A 15,997-nucleotide genomic window follows, 5' to 3' on the forward strand; every position below is an offset into this window, starting at 1 on the left:
GAGTAAACTGGATCCCCAATGACCCTTTCTCGGATGATTGGATCCCAGATAAAAAGTGTATTAGGTAAGTCGAGTCCTGGAAAAAATGTTAGTCCGTTAATCACAATTTTTAATATCTAATCATCTTTATTGATTTATAATTATTATGGAATAAATCGTATACATTTTTAAAATCAAAAAAAAATTATGGTATAGATTGTAGAAATTCGAAAATAAATTTAATTTTTATTATTATGATTAATTGAAAATATGTATATATTATATGTTTTATAATCTTTATTATAACTTAAATGTTATAATTATTACGGTATAAATAGTGGCTACGGCCAGGTAGGTAAGTACGGGTTCAAATCCACGGGTCCTAACTTTCTTACTACCTACCCTTAATTTCCCCGGAACTCAACTTACCGCTTTTAAAATGTACACAAATTAACACGAAAACAATTTACCTAGCCGTCGTTGTTGGATTAGATATAGCACTTGGGGTAATTTTTTTAACGTAGTTCAAACAACTCTAGATTTTTTTGATACCACCAAAACATGAGCTGCAAACATAAGGACAAATGTATTTTGCCTTACATTCGCATTATAACAAATAACTTAATAATTTTATTAAAAAAAAATCAAATGAAGAATACGCATGGCGGGTTGACTTGAATAGTCCATACTAATTTCTTCTGTGACCAATCGCAACCCTATAATATAATGCAAACAAGAACATTATTCTATTTTCGTGATCGAACTCTTCAGCTTTATTATAATATTATATAATTTATTATATCGAATCCGCGGTACGGGAAACGCCGTTACTTCGGACGCGAAATTACTACAAACTCACGACAATATATAACTAAAATCGCATCGTAAATAATTAAGTCCGGGCCGTCGACGGGCTCGGGGTGACGAGAGACCGTGGGGGTGTATACGTCTGGCGAGTGTATATTATAATAATGACAATAGTGCCGAGAATCAAAGGTCTCTGTCGAGTGGGAAAATGACGTCGGCCTGCAGCAGGTGCGGCGTGTCTATACGCGACGGCATCACATATCATAATAATTATAACACGAGGTGAGTATAATATCATACAATGCTAGGGTTATGTTCCAAGTCGACGCTGTAGTTGACGTGCGTCCTTATTTCTCGCTGCGGACCGTCGTCGCGGCGTATATTATGTTATTACGACGTGTACGCGAAAACGAAGACGTCGACGACAATATATAATATTATAATATTATTATTCGATTTTCGCGCCCGTCGCGAGTCCTCTGCAAGAGTGACGTGCACAGTGTCTATATATATATACACCTAGTCTATGCAATATCATATAGTACTGTACGTTATAGTGCAATCGTTATTAATTTCGATTCCGACAGTGCGTACAGGTTCACTATTATTGTGTATACGTTTACATCACCGTGTGCAGTTTAAACGACAAACGACCGAGATGTGCGCACACACTGACACATATCATTATTATTATATAACAATATTATTATGGAGGACGACGTATCCATTGTCCGAACTCCCGGACGAATATTATTGCGGAGCAGGCGGCGTGATTTCGCCTCTGCCATCAAATTATTAAACCGACATTTCATCGTTTTGGAATATTATTCGGGATGATGATGATGATGATGATAATAGTGATAACAATAGGTAATTGTCATCGCGACGCATTCGCGCATTCCGGTGTTTTCTTCGACAATATGACCGAGGAGGACATACGCGACTCTACAGCTGCATCCCTACATCGTCCCCGCATAGTTTTTGTGTCTATTATAATATAATAACACGTCGTGACGTATAATATACGTTGTTGTATCAATCACGATATTGTTTATAACCACATCGCTCGAAGTATCGTGTACCGGCGGTTTTTGCCTTAGTATAGTTTTATTTTGGTTTTGCAGGGTCTCAATAATTTATTTTTAAAAAAATCCACTCTCTATTTTGGAAAAAAAAATAAAATCTACATCAAGCTAGTGTTTGTTATAGAGGATATGGCTAATGTGCCAGTCTATCATATACCAATCGTTTTAGTTTTGCGACAAAATTGATTGAAATAAAACGGACTCGTTTTTGAGAAAATCTAACCATACCTTTAAAAATCAAAACGTCGGCTTAAAATCAAAGAACTCAATATTGCGTGGCCATTTCAAAACTAGGAAAGCGAAAACGTTAACAGACGCGGCACTGGAACGACGATGAGGGTAATATTATAATGATATAAGACTTATGGGGATTGCAAATGATGGACTGTTTTTAAGGAGTTCAAAATTGGTAATTTTTTTAATAGTATATGCATGCAGGCTTTGAAAATGTCTGCGTAGTAAGTCATCATTAGTGTGTGTGTATGACTGTGTGTAAAATAAATAGCGGAGCGCTCCCACACGCACACAGACAAGCCACAGTAAGTATGATCGTTTGTATTATTACTTTCTGCAGTCAATCCTGCCGATGAAACTGATAACACGATAAGACTTTTGAAAACTGATTTGAATTTGTTAGTAAGTCTGATTGAGATCGATCAGGCTACATTTTGAGATGGTTAATTTAATTTTCGAATAATCAAAATTTATATTTTCTTAACACGTTGATGGACACAACTGCTATAGCATAGCACCACATTTCTGACCTTTTAGCATCACTAAATTTTTAACCCTAAATCAACATTTACAAAAACAAATGCTATAGCAGTCATGCACCGGCAAGACCAATACACATAGAATGCTATGGCATGGCGTGTCCATCAACGTGTTAAATTACAAAAATTATTCTAACAAAAAGCAATGGATTTGAAGGCAAAATGTGGAACAAGTGGCCAGATCGATTTTAAGTGGACATATTAACGAATTATCGAAAGCAGCTTTCAAAAATATTATCGCATTATGGGGTCCATCGGTATGATCGAAAAGAGATTGGGACATTTCGGTTGAAATAATAATTGTCCATATTTCCAATACCCTCATGGGGAATATTATGAAATATAGACGACCCTGGTCGGCTACCACGGCAATAGATCGTATAATACGGTATCGCGGTAAATTAATTGCGTATCGTGGTTGTCGTACAGCCCATCAGCGGCGTTTGTGCTCGAACGTTTAATTAATATTCGCCTAGTCCGGTCGCGGTGTGGTCTCTGAGACAAAGTTTTACCGGTCGGTGGCAAAACGATATAGTAATAATATGCGGTCAAGGAAATTGATTAATGCGCGGCCCAGCGCTATCGAGAGGACGTGGTCACTATTTGTCGCGTGTCGACACAGCCGTATATATATATATATATATATACACATGATGGGTGTATAAGTATATTTCGTACATATACATATATATATATTATATATACATATAAATATAATATCGTACGGTTCGACAAATCGATTTCGAATTTCCCGGGGTAGTTTGGAAATAATGATTTCGTCCGGGATGATTAATTCGTAAATGTATTTATATATATAATTATGTGTATATAGTGTATATATACGGTTAGGTTCGGGTCCGGTAAAAACCGAGAGGGCAAACACTTCCGCACCGACCGATATATGGCCATTATTCCGTATGGCCGCACAAAGTGGACGACTGTCGTAGTATCTCCGCGTCCCTCCTCGCTCTCTCTTTCTCTTTATCTTTCTCGCACTCAATCGTCGTGTCCGCACTCGGTGTGTGTATGTACTCTCTCACACACACGTTGTGCCGTCGAAGGGGTTGGCGGTGGTGACCGGAGGGCATTTAATATCGCCTGGGTTGAGAATTACGATCCACCGGCGTTCACATTAGTTTTTGAGGTTAGGTCCCCCGTCTTCCGTTTGATTTATCGCCGCCGGTGGTCAGCGGTACACGATTTTACGAAAGGGCTCTCTCCGACACTACCTCCGCACTACTGCTGCAGTGGTACGCACTACCATACCATACCATACCCATACCTTACCTATATATACATACCCTCGAACGTTTCCTTATTAATTCGTAATTGATCCCGGTCCGGTAATTAAGCGCACCTGGGGGACCTGGCGGCGGCCCATCGCCGGATTAACGCGTGCGAGTTCGCCGGACCTTAAGCGCGAAACCATTCGCACCCTTTCACCACCGCCGCTTCCTATGGCGAGCGGCCGACCCGATGCGTATTAAGGACTCGTTTATTTTGATCAACACTATATTAATTTCGTCGCTTTTCCACAGGTAATATACCGCCAGCCACCGTAGGACGACGGCAACCCTCGGCGCTGTGTGGTGGGAGGGAGGTGGTGGCTAAACCAAATTGCAAAGTCTTGTTAACGGCACCGCCGCGGAGCCCCAATATTGGAAACCGTCATTTCTGCTGTACTTCGGTACGCAGCGGCGGCGGTCCCCTGGGGCTTAATCTGGCAATAAAACAGACTAATCAACCGGCGCACATCGTCGGAACTGGAGAAAATGGATTTAAATTTTTAACTAGACCCGTAAAATTGATCTACGACGGCCGTCTTCGACTACCTAACAATTTACTCGGCAATTCGTATAATATATTATCGTTATTCTTTATTAATCTATAATATTATTATATTACATGAACGTAGGCATTGCAGGGGTTGACATGTGCATTCCGCACAGTAGAGATATTTGTTGTTAACTTGATTTTACAAAAATATTCAATAACTGATTTACTTACTGAATAGAAAAGCGATATAGTTGTAAATAGTTATCAACATGTTATGTGCGTACGATATTTGCAAATTTAATTTGATAATAAGAAAAATGTCATTGTCCCACGTTATACGCATAGAATGATTAAATTTTTTTTTACAAAGAAAAACCACTGAGGTGTCTCGAAATAAAAATATTTAAAAATTCATATAATATATTAAAAAACAAAAACAAAAAAAAAAACCAATTACTACATGAGACCGCTAATATCTCTTAATATAACGGTTCAACCCCTTATAATGACGGGTAGTTTTGAATTCCTCAGAGTTGAGTAATATGGGTTTATATGAGACCGAAACCTCCCATTAGTGGACATTTATAACAGGCACAATTATATTATATATTTTATAATTATATACACACATATATATTATATTAGGGTGCGGTGTCTTATATTTTACGGACCATTCCCCTAACCTATAATTTTCGAACTTTCCCGGAATGTCTGCGCATATTTTTACACGCAATTAAAATGATAAAATATGTGTGTAGAGGTTTTCATTTAAGTCGTAAAGGCGTCATGTCGTTTACCGCTGTGACACAATATAGGAATATTACGAAAGTGTTGCCACAGGTCGTAATGCCTATCATCTATTTACCAAAATATTGTTATATTTTGTACACAAACATTGTTGTCCGTTGATCTTCGTTATTCGAAACTCGGTGAAATCGTTCAGATATAATATTGTGCTGTGCACACGAGTACATGAAATACGTATTACAATAAAATATAAATTATATTGTAGTAATATCGCGTTCGTATTTCATTACTATAGGAAACCGTCATAATATTATCATATCTTACAACAGTTTTAGTCATCGAGATACAGGGCCATATAGGCGTAGCATAATATGAGAAAACGAACCCGAACAACGTGTTTCAATGATAATGTCTAACACGCATACTTGACTCGTATCAAAATGTCGTACATACATTTTTTTAGCGAAAAAATTCAGAGCTGTATAGCGAGTATAGCGACGTAGAATCTCGGAATAAATGTCTCTCTCCCTCTCGCTCTACCACTACCCCTCTGTATATAATTGCTCGAAGGAGTCTAGTATATATTTCATACATTATTACTACTTATACATACACGTATGTATAAGCCATATTGTTATATATATTATAATATTATACTTGCCTACAATACGTATGTCCACACAAGAGCAGTATACGTACAAAGGGTATACATTTATATAAACGGTTCGGTCGTCGCAGATGCGCTGTCAGTGGCCGCGCAAACGCGGAATCCTTTTAATTTGCAAGGTTTTCCTCGTTTTCCGGTTCGTTAAAATCGACATGCTCGTGTGCTGCGAGAAAATATTATAATCATCATGCGCGTTACTCGCCGCGATATCGAATGGCGTCTTCAAGTAGCGACGTTGGTGGCGGCGGCATAACAAAAAAAATGTAAATAATAATAATAATATAATCGCCTTTCCGAAGGCGGCGGTCGTGTCGAATTTTTCTCTCGTCCGTATTGTATTTTATTATTAATATTTCTGCAGCCTGCTCATTTTTGTACGTCTCGTCATCACCGCATGTCGCGAGCGTCGTCGTCGTTGTCGAACTTTCCTTATACAACTGCAGCAGTATATACATTATGCGCATATATATACCTCTACACAATACCAGCAGCCGATGAAATGCGTTTTCGTAACGTTTACGTAATGTTATTATTGTATACATTATTATCTTGTCGACGAGGCCGGAAAAGTCTAAAGATTAAAAACGCTCTCCTCGCGTCGGTCCCCGGGGTCCTCGTCGCGGCGCTCACTGATGCCGCCGTCGTGGGGCCGAGGATATCGTGAATATACATATATATATATATATATATTATTAAATATTGTGCGGGGACGACGGGCGCGAATCGACGAATGTTTAATGACGATATTCGGATATACACCGGAGAGGAAAAGTCGACAGAGAATCGATGCCGACAGTCGTTGTATATATATATACGCTTATAGTTGGGGATATTATATTATTATTCGTTTTCATGCGTCCCCGCGTTGTACACATATATATATATATATATATGGTTTTTTTTTCGTTTTATGCAAACGTCAAAGGCGAACGACAGGCGCAGACAGACAGACAGACTAAAGCAGAGAGAGACGACTATGGCGGACTGCAGACGGACCGGCAGTAATCTCGGCTCCGGGCCAGATTAGTATTAATAATGTACGACAAGGTTTTCAATATAAGCCGTCACCGCTCGCCGCCGCCGCCGTTCCGATTTTCCCCGCGACTCGCAGGACGTCGAAATTGGCATAGTGCGTATATGTATATATATATATATATATAACGTAAAGGTACACAGTATAATATAATATTATATAATATAACGCGGGCGACCGTCGAAAATCGCGTACATACTTATACCTTCGCATGACCATATAATACATATAGCACGCCGAAGTTTACGCCGGCAGACGCATTAAAATCGGACCGGATTCGTAAATAAATAACGAGAAAAAAAATTAACGAAACCAAATAATATTCGGTCCATCAGCCGCCGTGTGCGACGACTCATCATTGGCGCCGATGGACCGAAAACGAAAAATGCGATCATATGACGTAATTAGTAGTATTTACTAGTATTTAACTAGCGTTCATAATCAATGGTAATAATGAGGAAGAGTCCGGGTTTACTATGTGACGTGTACCTGTATAATATAACAATCGTATATCGTATGTGGATAAATTTTGCGCTCGACGCGTGCGTGTAATAATGGATATAATATAAAGCAACGATCTGTGGACTAGACTTTAAGGCGTCGCGATAAAAATTAATTGCGAATGTAATATAATAATTTTAGAATTACTTAGTGTATCTCGCGGCTGGAACAAGACGTAGCAGAGTAGACAGCTGAATTATTTCAAAATTACCTACAACTGTCAATGGATATTTGTATTCGAATTTTATACCGATTATTGTACTATTGTGGCTCCTTACGACCTAGCCTAATATAGGTATACTTGGAGTGATGAAAAAACCAGTCGTCACTCCAGTTATTGCAGATTTAATTTTATTAAGCCAATAATATTATATTAGTACAATCGTTATACTTAATTGAGCTTTATAATATGTTATTTAATATTATCGCTAAGTCGTATGCGCTGTTATTTCTAACGTCGACGATATTAGTCAAGTTATAAACTTTACTATCGTCCAATTTCAATAACGTCAATAATATAGACCCAAAGTATTGTAACTAAAAATAATAATTCATTATGTAAAAATACTATCATTGATGAACAACAATCAGGTAGATCTGCAACCACAAACCTTTTTAATTTTCCAACATTGAAATCGTGCCACCAAGTTGACACAATCTATCATACGATATCCTTGCTATCAAATTAAAAGGTCTAGGTTGTCAAAAGCCTTTCCTTCTGTTCCAAGTATTTTTTTTTATCTCTAATAGGAAGCAATAGGTTAAATACAAAAACGTACTATTTCATTAACTTTGACAAAGTTAAAAAGATTGACATAAATTGAGTAAAAATATATTTTAAAAAGGTAATATCTTTAAAACTGTAACTTAACATGTAATTATGATTAATATTATATTACATCACTTTAGACGAAGACAAACAAGAAATTGTAAACAAATTACACGTGGGAACCGGACGTTAACTATTATAGATCTGACTATTGAAATAACACATGCATGACTGAACCTTTGAATTTGTACGGAAACATAGGTAAATGTGTACATACAATAAATTAATTATAGATTTATCAATGTATTGATGAGTTATTAATAATGACTATTAAACACACACGAAAGAGAAATCTTAGGTACTGCCATTTGAATCTCTAACATTATAATAAAGTAAAATATATACAAATTTTAATTATTTTTTTGATCTCGTTTAAATACTGTTTTATTCATAAAAATATTATATTCATATTATCGTTATTATTATTCAGTACAATATACAATGGTTAGATAATGCATGCATTTTCATAAAACTATTTTAATATTGTTATAATACATATTATTATAGTTGATAATTTATACATTCAAATTACATTACAACTTTGCTACGAAAAATAAGAACTATTGCTGAGTATATCTATTAAGCTATTCATTCTCTTGTTATTCTTCTTGTTTAAATTTGCATCCTGTTGTTATGCACAATGTGCAATTCACGTCATAATATATTCTGGATATAATAATTTCTTCTAACTTATAATAACTCTATTATATTGAACTCTTGCGTCATATTATTTTTATTTTTAACAAGTCGTACCTAATACCATAATATTAGTAGACATCTGTTGAAAATCAATAACGAAATTATAGTATAATAGTATAGGCAATCTTACCGGAACAATACCGGGATAATAGACGGAGGTGTCGCTAAATTGCTCATCTAAGAACCTCGTGTTACATTATTAAATATATGGTTATGAGTAAAATGAGATGCCTACCTGAAAATGGACTTATTTGTCGAGGTACCAAAATGGAGATATGTCTAAAAAGTAAAATATCACGTAAAATAAGTGTACATTTAAGTCAGTCGTCGTATAATGTAGATAGGTATTTAGTTATATTATGTGAGAAAATACCTATATATCATAGTGCCATAATACAATAATATTGCAATACATCAATCCACTATACTCTATAGTCAATCACCACGTGAACGCTTTTACAAGACGAACGCTAAAAGTTGTCAAAGAGCTTGAGAGGGTTTTTTTTTATTGGGACTGATCATTGATCTTAATTTTTTACGTCGTCGTTGAATCCTTTTTCATGTTAGGAGACATAATATCAAAAATACAGTTATAATAAAAAAGTACAAACATGGAATCATTTAATTTAAATATGGTAATAATCTATTTAGCAAGAGTCACACACTGTTACTATCATCGTTAAAATATTATCATTCTGGTCGATAATGTGTCAAAAAACTGTTTATTAAAATATATCGTTTGATCGCTGACTGGAAATAGGTACATTTTTGATTTACTTACTATACCTATCGTAGTATCGTCGCCCCAATATATTTCAGCATTAACTTTTTAATTAATAAGATAAACGTGTGAGTACGGTCGTTGTAGGTTTAATGTTATGGTTTTCTCGTAGCAAATTATAATATTGCACTGCACCAAAGTTTGAAAATTAAATTGTACGACGTTAATAATGGGAAAACTATATTGAATGAATCCATGATAATAATATGGGCTGATGAACGTAATAAAATATATTGTCAATAACTATGTGATATTGTTTAGATAATAATATAATATAACTCTTTTCCGTAGTTTAAAATAATATAATAAATATTATGAAGAATAATAATTCAAACAAACGTGAATTATGAGGTATTCCAGTGATGAACGTTGATACCGTGGTGACAAAAAAATAGTGAAACCCGTATTTGAAAATTGAAAACAATTTTGTATTTATACGTACCTTAATATTCTACAGTTTATACAAATCATGTGCGACATAATAATTAAATCGATATTTTCCACGCTTAATATAATAGGTTTCATTATTTTTTCTAACCGTCTCACTACATGAATGGGTATAACAACATTATTATTGCTAATGTTAACATATTACGTGATGTCTACACATTACAAACATTATTCGAAAATATATCAATTAACCCGGTATAGTATACATATTGTTGGAACAATACTTTATTATAAACTATTATTTAAATATGTGTACTATGTACAAAATTTCGGCATTCTATATTATATTGGGAAAGGCAATATTCCGGTCACCTTAAAAATGCACGAGTAGGTCATGTCACGAGAAAAACGTTTCGATTATAATTTTTAGAGCTGCTGAATTAAAATACACATTTAAATTACATTAAAATATCGGAAAATTATACATAAAATGCAAATTTAATCAAAATCAAAAAGTTGAAAAAATCTATTTGCAAGCTTTAAGTTTACTAAAAACTATATTTTTAAAAATTTTAATTGGTTTACACAAACATTTATAAACGTCCTATTGACAATTATTGAAAAAGAATCAATACATCGTGTGTAAAAAGTTTTGACTGATGGAAATTATTAAAAATACCGAAAAATGAATAGAAAAAGAAAAAAATAACTAAACAAGCCACAAGGATTAAAAGTTCCAAAAACTTGTCGGTAACTATATACTTTAATTCAAAGTTCGTGAGCTATGTTTTACAATAATGTTTATTTTTATCTCAGAATTCACAGCCCTAGCAATGATTTTTCTTCGTTTCTCCCGTACGATATATTATTATATTATACTAATACGATAAATATACGCACCGACTGCGGCGAGACGGTCTCCTCGTGACGATGATAATAATCCAAGACACTCGCGCGTATTTTATCGCACTTTGGTTGCGCTTCGTAAATTAGCTTTTCCGTGCCACCATATACATATATATTATATACGATATACATGCGATATGTATTATGTATATATATAATATAATATATATATACGCAAGTACGAATAACGAGTGTCAATCGATGTGTCGCACACTAATCCCATTAGACGCGTTTATACTTGTCGCTTCCAGTTCTGTCCGAAACGTTTAGACAAAGTGTCGCGAGGCCCACCCGAACCGATGATCGAAGCCGAATATACGATGTGTGTGCGTGTGTTTGTGGAAGGGGATTTTGATTTGATTTTCTCTTTTTGCAATTAGCCGACGCCCCCTCGATGGTGACGTCAATCTAGCGCATTCCTTTTCGATTCATAACGACAAGTGAACGAGGAAACCTTCAAACGCAACCATACTCCGCCGTTCACACTATTCATTAGAGTTGTTCCACCCGCTTTCGCGCAGCCCCGGAAAATGTTTAATCTTAACGGTATCGGCGCAATTCGGATTTTACAGAAATCACAGACACGTTTTCGCCTCTTCCATCGATACTCGTGATAATACCTATATATATATTATATACCTACATATTATATTATAAAACGGAGGTGCACCTATACTCATACAGTAATAATATATAATATCGTGGAATTCGGAACGAGGGGATGGAATGTCATGCGCTGAAATTGGATTACGTTTTTCAACAATGCTCGCTGCTGCAGTCTGAGTTATTACATCGAAACACTTGCTTGTCCTTCACCTTTTACGTTCTAGCGAAATAACTGTCATCGACTAATACTGTAAACGGCGTACACAAGAAACGGACCGTTTGCTTTGACGAATAAGTTTTTTAATCATTACGAGATTTGCTCAAAAAATAACAATGTACCTACTTTGTCCGCAGTTAATCAAAATTAATGTATAAAAACCCGAGTACGCAACCCCTTCGCCACCGTCGTGGTTCACTGTATCGGGTAGGTCAGTGGGGCGGTTTTATAATAATTAAATTTGTAAGCAATGTTACATTGCAAACGAAGAATGATTCGGAGAGGAGATTACGCGACGCATAAACGAATAATGCACATGACATTACATCATAGAGAATTTTAAAAGACGTTATTGTTACCTATTATTAGTTTTGTTTTTCAATCTTTATTATATCTTAACGACTCAGTTATCTAATAATTTATCGCTCAGTGATTCAAGGGAAAAAAAATGATTTTTTTCTACTAAAAAGTGTAGTGTAACTTATATTATGTAGTAAACTTGACTAGACCAGGGACGGATCCAGAGGAGCCTAGGGGCCTAGGCCCCCCAGACATATTTTTTTATAAATATAAATATTATATATTAAATAATCAATAATTTATTTACTATTATAACAACATTTTTAAATTAAGAATCAAATATAATATTTTATTATAATAATAATTGTATTTGTGTTGTAAGAAATATTATTGCCCCTCCCCCCAGATCTTTGATCTGGATCCGTGCCTGGATTAGACTCAGTTTTCAAATAATAATACATGTATCCATCAAACCGCAGTTATCCTAAAAAATAATTTTACATAATATTATATCGGACCACTTAACATCACTTAACATCAAAGTATATATCCACGGCTTTATTCGTCAAATATACACGTTATGATAATATTATAACACTCACAATTTGCGGGTTACCAATTAAAAGAATTTTACGACCAACTATATATTATATAGTAGTTAGGAAAACGCTTTTATGTCATACTATAATATTATATAGGTATAAGTCGTATAACTGCTACCTATCACGCAAAAAGTAGATGTCGCGATGTATTTTTGATCTCCCGCGTTTTGATTTTGAACACGATATACACGCGACATAATATTTTACGATATATATATATATACAGCCATCTTAACGTATACAGTCGTGTTTATATGAAATATATGCATAGAAATAAGAATACATGATATATATATAGGTATATATAATATATATAAACTATATACCGCGACGTTTGCGCACAAGTATCACCGAATAAAACGTATCAGTGGAAACACACGTCAAGTCTGCGCGCTTTAATATCAACTTTTCGGAATCTTTTGTCGCCCGACACGAGAGACGGTGTGGTACACGTGACCCGGAGAATTTTTCCGGAAAACTTTGCCGTTCGCGACTCGAACAGTGGGATGTAGTATATGTTATATTATATATAAATTCGAGCGTGTGCTTGGCGGAAGTGTCGTCGAAAAGAGCGAACTCGATTTATTATTGTTCGAGCGCAATCGGCGTATATACATAATATAAATACGTCATGTATATTATATACGATATAATATAATATTATTATTATATCATGTATTATGTTCGTTACAAAAGGACACACACACGCACACACAAACACACACACACACACACATATACATGCGTATATTAAAATTAAATACTCTGTCGCTGCAGGACGATTCGGGCGAATGTTATTATTTCCAGTCGCCGAGGGTTCGATCAGATTTCGCCAAAAGTTTTGATTGTTTCCAAAACGTCATAAAAGACGCCGCGCGTGATGTATAATAATAATAATATATATAACACGATGTTCTATATAAGTAAGTTTCGCACACCATTTCGAATGTTATTACACGCCGTTGTTCTCGCGACTGCTGCTGCACTTGCAGCGTACACAATCTAATAATACATTATTGTATTGTATATGATATACAATACGAAGACGTCTCTATTATTTTTCCAAACCGCCATCGTAGTTTGCCGCTTAAACGATCCGTTGTTGGAAATTCGTTGCTCCATTGCGAATCATCGCGTTTTGTTTTACGTACCTACCTATATCGATGTATAGTCAAATGTTTAACGGTTTAAATGTCAAGTTCTTTATCGTTCGCTACTCCACACCGTTCACGGCGTCTTCGCTCGTCGGTCAGACGTCGAGCGTGAATAATATTATGTTATATTAAGCACGTCTTTGGTTAGGTTACACCGTTTGCGCACATGAATGACTAGCTGTCCAAACATTACCAAAATGCCCAAAACACAAACAGCTATAATTCATTATTAAATATATTCTGATTTATTCGTATTAAGCTCAAAATTCCAGACTGTGATGATACAGCTGTTATATCGGTAATAAAATAAAATTGTAAGTTTTATAAACCTGCTATTTATAGTATTATGTATGGTACATGCCTATTTCATTATATGACCAATGATCGCCATTGGATCGTCTACTTATAAGTTGTAAAATAGTGAGCTGCAGTGTGCTTGACAAACTCGCGTGTCTACCAACAGGCGTTGTAGATAATATGTTTTATGGTTGGGAAAAAGACTAATTCATCAATATACACATTTCTGTATAATATGTTAGCTATTTGAAGAGTTGCTGAACTATACATTCGTTACTGCAGCGAAGACCAATAATTACAAAATGAAAATGTGGTGTTCATTCGAACACCACACTTTTTCAAAAATATTTTACCGTTTCCGGTAGGGTTATTCTGGCCTTTTGAGAAACGATTTCAGGAAAAAAACACCGTGCCGATCAAAACACCGTTCACAGAACACCGCCGCTTCTTTTACCCGAAACGACGAGGTTTATAGATGGAAATAGATTAGAAAAAAAGAAATTAAAAACAGAACCGTCGTAAAACCGCGTGGTACGCGTCTCTCGCTCCGGTTTGGAACCTATAAAAGCGTATACGTGCGGGCTTAACTCCTACAATATCGTCGTCCGATATATATATACATCACGTCCGGGGGACCGATACGGCCGAACGGCATCGCGGTCCGAGGCGGCAGTCGTTTTTGTCCGATCGTTTGAGTTGAAATTACGACGGACGCGCGCAGGTAGCTAATATTATCATCGGCGGCCGTAGCACGCCTTGTGAAACGATATATATCCGAGCGAGGGGATGGTGGATGACCGCACCTCCCCCGGTCGTATCGGGTCATCGGCGGCGGCGGAGACTTTGTCCGTACGTATATCGTATATAATATGTGTGTGTATATATAGGAGAGGATTGACCCTACTTTGCGGTGGCAACGGTTCGATGTAATTGGCTCGTGTTAAGGGTTGCTTTACGACTTAACCCTTATGCCCGCGGCGCGAGCGGTGATCCTTTTTTTCTTCTATACTTTCGTTCCCCCCCCCTCCTCGTCGCAGCATCACACGCGCGCATACATCGCTGTCGGACTTTTCCGTCGCTCTTCGGCCGAGCGCGTGCGGTCATCGCCGGCCCGCACCTCGCCAACTCGTCCTGGGCTGCCGGAAATAGGCTACACGCACACACACGCACACACACAGCACTGGTCGCGGAGACCCTTTTATTGCTCGACATTAGATCGGCCGCCGCGGTGTGTATATCGTTAAAAACGACAACATTGATTGCACACCGAAGCCGAGAGACGCGCCGGGCCGAGCGCAATAAAAACGGTTGACCGAACACGTATAATAGTCGCAACAACTATACACTGCATACGTAGTATCCATATATATATATATACATACACTCATAAAGTACAACGACTAGCGGTGCTCTTTACAATTTGTATATATATATCAGGTAGGTGTGTGTGTTATACCGCCGCCGCCGAAAACGAACAAGCGAAATTTAAGGGATCGCTTTCCTCCTACCCGCACACGATCGAAAGTGACCCGAGCCAAAGTCATCCGTGGAGAGAAACGACGAAGATGCTTCATTACGCCACACAGTATTTGACTACTTATGGTGGTAATGGGACATATTTTTTTTAATTTTAAAATTATTTTAAATTTAAATTCTGATTCCCGTGGCAGCTGGTGTTGCAGTACGCGCGATCGATTTCACCGATCTGAAAACAATGTACAACGATCGATATCGACGACTAGGTGATGATTCCCGAAACTTAGGGTAGGGACACGTCATGACAGTAGTCGTAATTATTGTAACAAACGGCAAAGTGCAAACGCGCTTTTTCGAAACAATACAACGCGC

The sequence above is a fragment of the Acyrthosiphon pisum genome, chromosome A1, assembly GCF_005508785.2.
Source record: "Acyrthosiphon pisum isolate AL4f chromosome A1, pea_aphid_22Mar2018_4r6ur, whole genome shotgun sequence".
NCBI classification, from domain to species: Eukaryota; Metazoa; Arthropoda; class Insecta; order Hemiptera; family Aphididae; genus Acyrthosiphon; species Acyrthosiphon pisum.